Source organism: Prionailurus bengalensis, chromosome A2 (assembly GCF_016509475.1).
Source record: "Prionailurus bengalensis isolate Pbe53 chromosome A2, Fcat_Pben_1.1_paternal_pri, whole genome shotgun sequence".
In the NCBI taxonomy this organism is placed as follows: Eukaryota; Metazoa; Chordata; class Mammalia; order Carnivora; family Felidae; genus Prionailurus; species Prionailurus bengalensis.
Genome location: NC_057348.1, coordinates 146,395,732 through 146,408,407, shown reverse-complemented (window position 1 = coordinate 146,408,407; position 12,676 = coordinate 146,395,732). Strand labels below are relative to the sequence as shown.

Here is a 12,676-nt window from a genome sequence, read left to right as displayed (position 1 = left end):
TTTTTTATTATTTTTATTTTTGAGAGAGAGAGAGAGCATGAGCAGGGGAAGAGCAGAGGGAGAGGGAGACAGAGGATCTGAAGCAGGCTCTGCAGTGACTACAGAGAGCCCGATGCAGGGCTCGAACTCACAAACCACACGAGATCATGACCTGAGCCGAAGTTGGACGCTCAACTGACTGAGCCACCTAAGTGTCCCATCATTGCTCCCCCTTTCACCAAGCTTAGTATTGATAGGATTTTTTGAAGTTGTAGATACTTAAAACTGTTCTCCCTGTAATGGGTTCCTCTTCTTTTGACATTATACAGAATGTTCCTCTTGCTGTCGAGGAGGCTCATAAGGTCTTAGGAGTGAGGGCAGAGGATAGACTCTTATGTTGTGTTGTCGTTTTGGATAGAATTCTTAACATCAATTATTGATGCTGTTTTTACTCGTTCTCAATTTGAAGATTATATTCATATCATGCAAATGGTTCCCTACTTTTCTTTTTAAAATACCAGTTTGAAGGGCACTTGGGTGGCTTAGTCAGTTGAGCATCTGACTTCGGCCCAGGTCATGATCTCCTGGCTTGAGTGTCTGAGCCCTACGTCAGGCTCAGCACTGACAGCTCAGAGCCTGGAGCCTGCTTGGGATCCTGTGCCTCCCTCTCTCTCTGCCCCTTTCCCGCTCACAACTCTGTCTCTCTCTCTCAAAAATAAAAAACGTTTAAAAAAACTAAAATAAAATAAAGTATCAGTTTGGCAAAGATTATAAAAATATATCGCATTAGTGAACATTGGCTTCCAAAGCATAAAACACAATGGCTTTATTAAAAAATCTTCCCATGTGTTTTCCATGTTTACCTTGAGTATTCAAAACCAAGAAGAGTCGGGATAAAAGTGGCAGAGTGCCACCACATTAGAAATCACGGGCTGAAGGTGCTGGGTCACAACTGTCCATTCATTGGTCTTTAGTCTTGAGTTTGCACTAAGTGGAAGCTGGTATTTTTGTCCTCATACCTTCAGGAGCCCCGCCCCCTCCCCACCACTTCCACCCAAGACAGAAGCACATTAGCAACCTGAAAATAAAGGACAGGCTTTTTTTTTTTTTTTTTTTTTAATTTTATTTATTTATTTATTTATTTATTTATTTATTTATTTATTTATTTATTTTAGAGAGAGAGAGTGTGTGAAGTGGGGAGGCACAGAGAGAGAGGGTGACACAGAACTCGAAGCAGGCCCCAGGCTCCGAGCTGTCAGCACAGAGCCTGACTCGGGGCTTGAACTCACAAACTGCGAGATCGTGACCTGAACCGAAGTTGGATGCTCAACTGACTGAGCCACCCAGGCGCCCCAGAGGACAAACTTTTTTAAAGCCCCTCTTTCAGCACAGTATCTACTAGTCCCATCAGAAAATGGTCTCTGTCACCATCGGAACTCTCTAGGATAAAAGCAGTTTTTTTTTAAATTTGCCCAGTTGTTAAGAAATTCTGCTCCTCTCTGACATAAATGATCATGTTTGGCTGAAGCCAAGAGAAATACAAAATGTCGTATTTTAGCCCTACATGACCAGTTTTCAAAGGGTGCTTTGGTGTGAATGCCACATGGCCATCCTGTTAATGTGATGGATGGGATCTTACAAATAACTATTTTTCTGCCCCCATCATCAACAAATCTGAAAAACTTCTCTCTTTCCACAAACCCTAGGGATGGTCCTCAGAGCCTGGGGTCTTCCATGTCTCAGTGCCCAGTAGGAGAGAAGATTTCCATATTCGAAATTTGGGGACAAGTGAAAATAACTCTGTCTTTCCTTGAAGGGTTAATGCTCCAACCAGCTCTGGATTGGTTCGCTCGAATCTTAAAATTACTTTTCTGGTCACGCGCACTGAAGGTCTAAGCGTTTGTGAAATGTCTTTTTTTTCCCCCCCTTCTTTCTCCTGATGCTGTTCTCTTGGCTGTCTTAATTACACAGGGGTTGAGAAACCAAATTAAAATTAGGCGTGGCTGGTAAACAGTGATCACGTTGCATGCTTTTAGTTTTGCGTGTTGGAGTTACTTCTCGTCCCTGTGTTGCTTGCCTCCCACTTTTTTTTTTTTTTCCGAAGGAAATATCATAAGCTCTTTTAGAAATACTCACAGGAAGTGAGTATCCATATGCTGGTTTCTCGCCAGCGACTGAGCGTTGACAGGTGGAGAATAGGGCTGCAGCCCTCCCAGATTTATTTGCACATTTCCACCAGAGCAGAGGATTAATTCAGGGTGTGATAGACCAAAGGGGTTTTGTAGAGCCAGGGAGTCATAAGAGGAAATTGGTCAGTACGCGTCATCTCGAGAGGGAGGGTGATTCAGGTTGCTGCGGTGGGGTCAGCGAGGCACGTGGCTGCTGTGTCTGAGGGTTCTGCTCGCTGCTCCGAGGGCAGGCTGCCTTCTAAAAATGAATGCTCCCTCCACCGCCAACAGCGATTCTTTCGCAGTGAATCACTTCCAGAAATGAATAGCCACAGTTTTTCTGGAATGAACGTTGTGAAATCCCTCACTCATAATGGCAGGTTTTCAGTTGGTGGTTTTATCAGAAATTTCTCAAGATCAAAACGAAACCTCCTCTTTAAAAAGAAAGAAAGTACTCTCGATACAGAAAGCAAAAGTATTTCCAGTCTCTTCACGAAGAACTGTCACAGAAGATCTCCGTACCTGTGTTTAGAGACACACGTCTGTGTATTTTGCCTGAAACGCGTGGGTTCTCAGAACTAATGGATTCGTTGCCGGTGGCTGGTGGTTTCCGATGCAGAAGGTCGCTAACTAGAAGAAATGTTCTGTCCGGTGAGTAGGTGGTAGATTTCGATGATTATTGCTAAACCAGTGTTCATGGTCTTGAGTTGTGGATTCAAAAGACTGCCAGCAAGCCCTTAAATGCTACTGCTTTATATGATTTAGTGGATGGAACCACGGGATTCACAGAAGCCTGTGAAGGGTTTTTCAGAATGTGGAGTCGCTGAATAACCATTGGAGTTTTTTTTAATTTTTACTTTTCTGAGTTACACTAGTCCTTTTGAGGAGGAAAGGACGTTTTACAGAAGGAAGCGGTTTGTGGGGGGCTTTTAGAGCTACAGCCACTGCTCTTCTATATGTAAAGTACTGTTCTGCCCTCTTAGAAGATAGAAACAAATGTACGGTCTCAACAGAGAAAAAGTTATGGCAGCTCTTTTTAAACGAAGAAACTTCATCCACGTCTTACTCCTAACTGGATTTTTTTTTTTTTCCTCCTCAATACTCACAAGGAAGAACTGGAAGAAGACTAACCTTCTGGCAGTGCCTGCGAGGTGTCTCATTCAGAACCCGGTGAGCTGTCCGTAGATTACCGGCCACCCTTTTATCCAGGGGGCGAAGAGAGGGAAAGACAGTTACTGGAAACAGTGAGTGCAGTTTAAGGAACTGTTCTCTCTCCCAAGCGGATAAGTTGTTTGACCTACTGACTCATTTCATAGGAATTGGGAAAACAACCTAGTGTGGTTTTCATTGTTAGTCCTGGAAGATTCCAAAATGTGTGTGTCTGCAAATAAGAGGAGTTGGAGAAAGGTAGTGTTGCCATTTGCTGTCTCTGCTTGCCTGTTTTCCTGACGGAATTCAATCGCTTGTTTCCAGGACAAGACCAGCCTGAGCTCCGGAATCCTCTGTGCACTGCTCAGTGGTGAGTATGGATGACAGCAGTTTCCGATTTCCACTGGTTCTTGCTTCTAAATTTCTAAATGGCTTTTCGTCCTAGGAAAAGCTTTAAAGAGCATCTTTTCCTGGCCCATTTATACTACATTTCACATTTACCTGTAGAAAATACTGTGGATGTGGTGATAATTCTAAAAGATGGTATAACCTACAGACGACAATAGAAGTTAGGAGTTAAGATAGATTGATTTTTGCAGCATATCGTCCCAAAGGCAGTGTTGATTTTGACATATTTACATTAAGGGTTTTCGTGATGTTCTTTAAAACACACGTATGGAAGATAACAATACGTTCTGGCAAAAATAATGAAGTTACTAATAGTTGGTGAAAGGCATATGTGTTTGGTTAGTAACATTTGTGTGCAGAGAAGCCTTTTGATTCCTGATGTTTGGGTTTTAAAGCAATGTTACCAGATAAACTATAAAGGTATCAAAAGAGGACAAAGAAAGTATTACTGAACTTTGTTAAAAGTAGAAAGCTATTTGAAGTGATTAACACTCGAAGTGTTAGATTATCGCCTCTTATCTTTTCGTGTACGTTGGGTTTCCCAAATCACACCTTGAAGTTACGGTCTCCATTAACGCAAAAGATGCTTAATGTAGAATTGTGGCAGAATTTCTCTTTCTCTTTGGAAATGGCAGAGTAGAAAGTTGAATCGGTCATTCTGGTGCTGCTTATGCGGTTTACTGCTTTATTGTGTCTGAGTGCCTTAGAACTGAGGTACTTAACCTTTTCAGGGTGTTGGGCCCCTTTGAGATGATGATGGAAGCTATGAGCCCACTTAGCACACTCACAGTAAGTTGCCTACATTTCAGGGCATTTGCAGCTCAGTAGGGCTCCTCTGGGGCCCCCAGGTTAAGGACACAGCCCAGAGCCAGACCTTACCATGATTCTGCCATACCTGAGTTCCCTAGTAAACACTGTGATTTAAAAGAGGAGGCATCCGAGTCAGAAAGAAGTCATTCTCTGTTTGCTAGGTAGGGGTGCAAAGCCTGAAAAAGGGAAGGAAGAAAGGTGGAGTGGAGAAAATATGTGACTGATACTAAATAAGTAAGGAGAATGGATAATATTCTCAGAACCTCCGAACAGATACCGCAGGATCCCTAAACATTTAACCATGTGTCGTTGTAGAGACTTTAAGACTCATGGTTAACAGTTGGGGAGGATTTTTCACATACATAACGAAATCTCTTTTCTTTTTTTTTTTCCTTTTCCATTGTGTACGTTACCAAATTAGGACTACAAATCATCCAGACTCCAGAAATGTAATTGAAAACAAGTGTAACAAACTGGAAAATGGTTCTCCATTAGCAGAAGAAATCTGGTGGGGATAGATGGAAGGTAGTTTAGTTGAGTACAGAAAAACACCATTTAAAAAGAACTGTAGTCCTCACTGCCCATCAAGTCAATTCAAGTCAGTACTGTAAGGCTGTTGTGGAAAAAAATAGACATATGAGTCTTGGCTGTATTAACAGAAGTATGACATAAAAGGGTAAGAAAACAAGGCTTGCATTAGTCACACTCATTATTGTGTCCAATTTGAGTCACATTTGAAAAAAAGATTTGGGGTGATTATAAAGAGCAGATACACAAGCAACAAAAGTTGTATACTCTTCCAGCAAAAGATAAAGTGGCTGAGAGTTTTAGCCTGAAAAAGTCTAAGGGATTTCTTGCTAATGGTCTATGAGTAGTGGGAGTCTGATTCATCTTTAGATCCCTGGGGCCCAGCACACTGCCTTGCTTTTCAGTAAATTGCAGTGTTTTAGATGACTGTCTTGTGTGAGGACTTTGGTAACACTTCCACGATAGGCTGGGCAGGAGCAAATGGATTCACGTAAAACCAAAGAGATATTGTCAGGACGTAAGGTATATAGGGGCGCCTGGGTGGCTCAGTTGGTTAAGCGTCTGACTTTGGCTCAGGTCATGATCTCACAATTCACAGGCTCAGGCCCCATGTCGGGCTCTGTGCTGGCAGACAGCTCAGAGCCTGTAGGTGCCTTCGGATTCTGTGTCTCCCTCTCTCGCTGCCCCTCTCCCACTTGCACTCCCTCTCTCTTTCTCAAAATAAATAAATAAAATTTTTTTAAAAAAGCATATTGGGGTGCCTAGGTGACTCAGTCGGTTAAGTGTCCGACTTCGGCTCAGGTCATGACCTCATGGTTCGTGGGTTCAGGCCCCGCGTCAGGCTCTGTGCTAACAGCTCAGAGCCTGGAGCCTGCTTCAGATTCTGTCTCCCTCTGTCTCTTCCCATTCCCTGCTCGCACTCTGTCTCTGTCTGTGTCTCTCTCTCTCAAGAATAAATAAACATTAAAAAAATTTTTTTAAAGAACATAAGGTGTATAATAAATTTGTTGGCTGATGAATAGATAAGAAAGACTACTTCCGTTGCCAAGATTATCAAGTAGATGAGTGGCTGGCCGAGGGAGTTGATGAGATCTTGGGTTGAGATCTTTCCCAAGATGAGCATAGGTAACTGTGTCTGAGATGGTGGAAACGTTTATTAATTCATTCAACAAACACTGAGGGCCTCCTTTGCGAGGCCTCACATTCTGGGAGAGGAGGCAAAGGCACAAAAATTGAGATCACAGTGTGCGATGGGGCGCGGTTGCGTAAAATCAGCCTGCCGTGGGACCTGGTAACACCTAGCTGCCATCCGTGAGGCCTCCTGGTGAAAGGGATGTCTGAATTGACTCTTGTTAGCTAGGAGTTAGCCAGACAAGGGAGGCAAGCATTGTGGCGAGACGCTGGGTCAGAGGCTCAGCGCCTGAGCTACAGTGGAGGGTGTGAGAGAGGAACAGTTAAGAGAAGGTGAAGCCGGAAGGGAGTCCCTGACAGCGGTTCTAAGACGCCACACCACCTTAGCCTGAACGTCTGTGTCTGGGAGGGTAACGTGGGCGGACGCACCTTGGAAAGCTCACAGGGGCTGCAGTGAAGAGAATGAACTGGGGGGAAGGGGAGCCGGGCAGGTCAGACAAGGCCAGGAGACCAGATGGAAAGAGAGCTGCCCTCGTGGGAGCCCTCCAGTGGAGAAACGACGAGGACCCCTGCGGCAGGGGATGCGGGAGAGGTTGGTGAGGTGGGAAAGGGCGAAGGGGGAGTAAGGACAGTGGCTTAGGTTATTAAGTGGTATCGCTCACCACAAGAGGAACTTCCAGACGAAAAGCAGGGCTGAGGGAAGATGAGGCAGCATTTGGACGTAGCAGAGTGCACACAGACAGGCAGGTGTGCAGGAGACCGGGGGAGGGGCAGGGTGGTGGGCACGGTTGTGGAGCTGGAGGTGTAGACCTTCAACACCAGCTCACAGTCATTATTTTACCGGTGGGTGGTCTTGACTGGTGCGAGACCTGTTTCTGAAGCAGTGGATCTCTTCCAAATTGTTACATGGTATTTTCTATTTTTTCTAACTTGTTTGTAATAAAACGCCTTTAAAATATGAAATAGTATAAAGAAGAAATATAAATCATCCCTGATCTCATCACCCAAAGCTCCGAACATTTGTATTCTCCTCCAGCATCTTCCTGCACACACACAGTGTTTACAGAATTGGCATCATTCTGTGTAGGACCTTCTATATCCCATTTCTTCAATGAGCATTTTCTCCAAGTGCTTCTTAAAAATGCCTTAAAAACATTTTTAACAGTGTGTTATATTCTCCAATCTGAGAGTGTTTAGTCAGCTTCCATTTTTTTTTTTAAAGCCAGTTTTACATTATAATAATTGTCCTTTGAAGTTTATGAATCTTGGACATTTTTCATTAAAATATAGTAAAGTAATGCAATAATATTAATATATATTAATAATAATGACATATTAACATAACATATTAATATTAAATAATATACTAAAATACTTCCTTAGGATAGATTCCTTGTAGTGAGTTCATTAAGTTAAAGAAATTAAACTTTTTATTTATTTATTTTTATTTTTCTTACTCTAAGTAGGCGCCACACCCAACAGGGGACTCGAACCCACAACCCTGAGATTAAGAGTTGCATGCAGTACCAGCTGAGCCAGCCAGGAAGCCCAGAATTAAACTTCTTAAAGATTCTTGATGCCTCTTTGCCAGATTGTTTCCTAGAAAACTTGTACCAGGTCACCCACATTCTAGCGATGAATGAAACGCCCATCTCACTGTATCTTCATCAGTGTTGAGTATTACCTTTTAAAAAAATCTTTAGAGAAAAATGTTACGTTATTTTTGGCTCACTTATTCGACAGCTAGGCAGTGGCTGCCCTCTCTGTGCTAGGTTCATGGCATTCCGTAATTGCTTTCAGTAAAGGTTAAATTTTTTGTGTGTTTCTTAACCCAGTTTCTTTTTGTAAATTTCTGTTCACATCCTTTATCAACTTTTCTATGGAAGTGTGACTGTTTCTCTAATTTTTTTGAGGTGTGTGTGTGTGTGTGTGTGTGTGTGTCTGTGTGTGTGTGTGTCTGTGTGTGTGTGTTAGCAATATGTGGGCAAATATTTTTCTCGCCTTTTTTGATTTTTAATTTTTGCTTATGATTCTTTTGAGACACAGAATGTTTACCTTCTGTTTAGTTAAATAAGTGATTTTTGTCTTTTTCTTTTCTTTGTGACTCTCCTGTTAACTTGGGCTTTGGAATTCCTTCCTGACCAGAAGTTAGAAGATATTCTTCTGAAAAATAATTTCATTTTGTATATTAAACTCACCAAATTAGAAGTTAGGTATAAGGGATTTTTTTTTCATGTAGTCAATCACCCAACGTCCTGTATGAAATCATTTATCTTTCCCCTGTTAATTTTTAGTGCTTCCTTTATTTTATACTTCAAGACCTTTTGCTATTATGTTTAGCTATAAGAGTCCATGAATTTGGGGGGATATTGGTATCTGTGTGGAGGATGTGATACACTTTTTTTCCAACATTTCATTATGAAAAATCTCAAGTATATAGTAAGGTTGAAATAATTTTACAGTGAACCCCCTCATATACCCCAGCTAGATTCTACAATTAGCATTTTATCATTTTTCCCTTTATTATTTACCTATTCATGTGATAATTTTTAAACCTCCTGAGTCATCATTTAAATTCAAAAGCGGGATATCAGAGACAGTTCCTTTCATTCTGTTCTCTTGTTTTTCCTTGAATTTGTAGGTTTGATTTCCAAGAAAGTTTCAGCAATGTATCTTAGTACAGTAAAAGAATGAACAGTAATATGCACCAAGAGAAACTGCATGCCAAGATATGTGTCGGTCATCTAATTTTATGAATATGGTTTGATTTTTAAGGCTTATGATGATTACTCACATACGATGCATTTGTGTTTCAAACAGAATTCCCTGTTAAGGACTCCGTCCTCCCAGAGCTGACAAAGGGGCCGCCTGGGCACAGTGGGCTTTGAAAGAAAACTTTTGTCAGAATCCGGTCACTTTCCCAAGTGGCCGCCATCAGGCCCTGCCATGGGAGCCCTTAGCATACAGGTGCTTTTGCCCAGGGCAGTGCGTACTGCTGTTTGGCATTGAGTGTCCCTGGTTCACGGTGGCGATTAGGTCAAACCTCAGGTAAAGGAGCTTGATCACCTCTTCCAGCCTAATTAATGAGCTCCCTAAATTCCCATGAGTTTTTAAGGCCTGATGGGATCCCAGCTTAGAGACAGGTTTGCAACCGTGTGTTAACAGTAAACCGAATTACCACGTCTGCCTCTTAGTGCAGCATACAGCTAGTTGAATGGAAAATGTACAACCTGATTGAAAGACTCGCCTTTGGTCACCACTAGACATTAACGATGGTTTAATTCTCATACCTTTTTTTTTTTCCATCTGAGCCTTAACTTCCTGTTTGTAAAATAAGTTGATTTTATTAGATTATGTAGAAAATGTTTGTCTTTACCCAGAATCTGTGATTTTCATCTAGAACTTTGAATGTCGTTGAGTATCCACCACTCTCTCAGAAATCTGGGAAGACAGTTTTTTGCAGCTTCTCTGAATAATCCTTTCCAGGGTATGACCGCTGACGAAGTTCACCAGACGCTGGATCTAGGGCTAGAGCTTCAAAGCCGTTAGCTCCTGTCAGGGATGAGGGGCATTCCAGAGATCATTCAGAGGAAGCCTGACTCACAGGAAGCAGATGAGCTGACTCGCTGCTTACGGAGCAAATTCCCCCTTGACCTTCAGGAGACTCCCTCTGTGGTGGTCCCCAGCGTCACCTTTGTTCTAAATTCCCTGCTCCTAGGGAATAATGCTGTAGCACTTTAGAAGCCTAGCCAGCAAATGCTTAGGCACTTAAGGATCACTTTACCGAAAAAATTCAGCAGAAACTAAATTGATACTCTTGTACTGTCAATATTCAAAAGAGGCATTCTGTTTGAGTGAATGATTTTCAGAAAAACGGTGAAACAACCAGAGTTTTTCTCTTGCTGCTGTCCCCTCTCATGTGTGTGTGCTTCAGCAAGAGTCAGCCTGTTATTCCCCATACCTGCCGTGTTGTTTCCTGTTACCCTGCCTTTGAGAAGCAGCTCCCCCCGTCCTTACCTGTGCCCACCTCTCGGCCCAGAGGAGCCCCACCAGTACTAACCTCTCCCAGCCCAGGGCTGCCTTTCCCTCTACGGATAGGCCAGTCCTAGCGGGTTGGTTTATTTGGCATCCATTAATTTGCCAGGAGCAAGGGAGGAGAGTCCGAAAGCACTGCTATAACTTGTTATTTTCCTTACCGTCGCGGTGGGAGGAAGACAGACGCTTCCCACTGGCCACCACCGTGCTGTGCATCAAGTGCCTCAGCCCATAGCTCTTTTTAAAAGTTAGCTCCCGGGCTAGATCTGTAGGAAATAAGATGGTGAGATCATAAACGCTATGGAATGAGGATGAAGTTAGCTTACCAGATCCCAGCACGTGAGCCCTGGGAGTCCTGAGGAGGCTGCTTTACAAGTGAGTCGCACCTGTACGGAACCTCGTGTCTGCAGAGGTGGTAACGTGCCAACGATACAGATAGCTTTAAAATGAGTTTAAATGCAAACGGCAAATAAAGTTGGGACATACTCACAGGCACTGGGATTATTTAACGGGTTAGGAAGGAAAATACGAGATACCTGAGGTAGTACATCCTTTAACTTTTAAGGCAGCTATCTTGAAGAGAAGGCTCTAATGAAGTATACCCTCGTGTCACCGTGAAGGACTGTCTAAAAAGCCAGCACAGGGCCCGCAAACAGTGTTTTAGAGAGATTAGGAATCTTTTCCAGGGTAGCCTTCGTCCTGGGCTGATTTAACTGAGAGCTCTCTCTTGCGAAACAGAAGTATCCCCACCATAATGATAAAGTGTCAGTGAGCTATGACCTAATGCGTACCAACCATGACTAACCCAGAACGCCAGGTCGCTGTGGTTGCATTTCCCGTGGCGTCAGTGTTCTGGGGTCAGGGTTAACAGGGGTAATTCATTTCTGGGTTCGGGTCTCCACTCTTCACTGATGTCAGCCATGGGTGAGAGGAGACCTGCTCTAGTCCAGGTGCCAGAGAGTCCTGATGATGGCAGTCACAACAGGGGCTGGCGCTGTCCGCTGAGCAGTGGGTGCCAGGCGCTGTGCAGAGTCCTCGACTTGGTTATCTCTTCTAATAAACAATCCTGTGAGGCAGGTGCTATCATCATACCCATTTTTCTGGTAGAAAACTAAGGCTTGGAGAAGTCAACTCATTTCTCCCAAGATGATGCAGCCTGGTAAGTGGGGGGAGGAGCCAGGATTCAAATCACAGCAGTCTGGCTCCTAAGCCCAAGCTTTTGATTTGTATCATTTTCAGTTTCCATAAATGACTCTTCTTTGGAGGCATGTTCGTCCTGCGGGGCCACCCAGTTTCATTTGGTCTGCTGTCTTCTGTGGTACATCCCCTAGCGCTGGGCCTTCTCCTGGTACCTTGATGTGGGTCACCAGATTACAGCCTGATACTGATGGCGCGTATTACCACAGCCTGCCCGCGCGACTCCAGCAACTGTGCTGATACTTATAAGAGAGTATGTCCCAAAAAGGTAATTAACAAAGCAGCTATCCCAACCACTGAAAAAACCAACTTGGCATGGCCCATGATGGAATCTCCTTTCTTTTATTTTTGGAAATGAATAGGAGCTCATTAACGTTGTACCTTCCGGTAAGTTCAGGCCCACTGTCAGGACCCCAAAATCTGTTGTCTTACGATATTGTTGCTGAGTTGGCTACATAGAGTCTCATGAGGGAAAGCTGCTGTGCCACCCACGTGGCACAAAGGCCCTCCACGCGCTGCTCTCGTCTTAAAATTCCTCCCATCTTTACCTTCATTCAGGGCTCTCCGGTCCAGATTTGTGGTTCTACAAATGAAGCAGGTCATGCTTGCCCTTTGCATGGAAACTTTCTTTTGTCCTCTTCCTGGCCAACCACTACTGTTCCTTTCAGATGAATCCTCTTCCAGGTAGGCTTCCCTGACTGCCCAGGATCAGGTCAGGTGCTCCTGGGTGCTTCCACAGCACCCTCTCCTACCTACCCCTGTGGGTACATACCATACTAGGCTCTAGCTTCCTGTTTCTTGTCCGTCTGCCCTGACTCGCGGTGGCACTGGGAGAACCAGGCTCGGTACTGTTGACTTTGGGGTACACACCCTGACACACAAGACCGTGCCTGACTCATGGCAGACACCCAACGAGCGTGTGAATGAGAGAGGTGGAAATGACATACTTGGTAACGGTGGGAACTAATACATGCGGTGTCTAATATTTGCAGATCATAAGGCGTTTTTGTACGTGTTCTGTTACCGAATCCTCACAGCAGTTCTAGGAAGATTACTTTTTAAAAAAAATTTTTTTTTAACGTTTATTTATTTTTGAGACAGAGAGAGACAGAGCATGAACAGGGGAGGGGCAGAGAGAGAGGGGAGACACAGAATCTGAAACAGGCTCCAGGCTCTGAGCCGTCAGCACAGAGCCCGACACGGGGCTCGAACTCACGGACCGCGAGATCGTGACCTGAGCTGAAGTCAGACGCTTCACCGACTGAGCCACC

The 12,676-nt window shown here is 43.9% G+C and overlaps 1 long non-coding RNA gene across 1 annotated transcript; it reads left to right on the top strand.

The window, feature by feature from the left end:
- The first annotated feature begins 672 nt into the window (after positions 1–672).
- Positions 673–12,452, top strand: LOC122488750. The gene is made up of 3 exons (XR_006298681.1): positions 673–3,317; positions 3,621–3,666; positions 11,964–12,452. It is a non-coding gene; the product is annotated as an uncharacterized LOC122488750 (long non-coding RNA).
- The last annotated feature ends 224 nt before the right edge of the window (positions 12,453–12,676 follow it).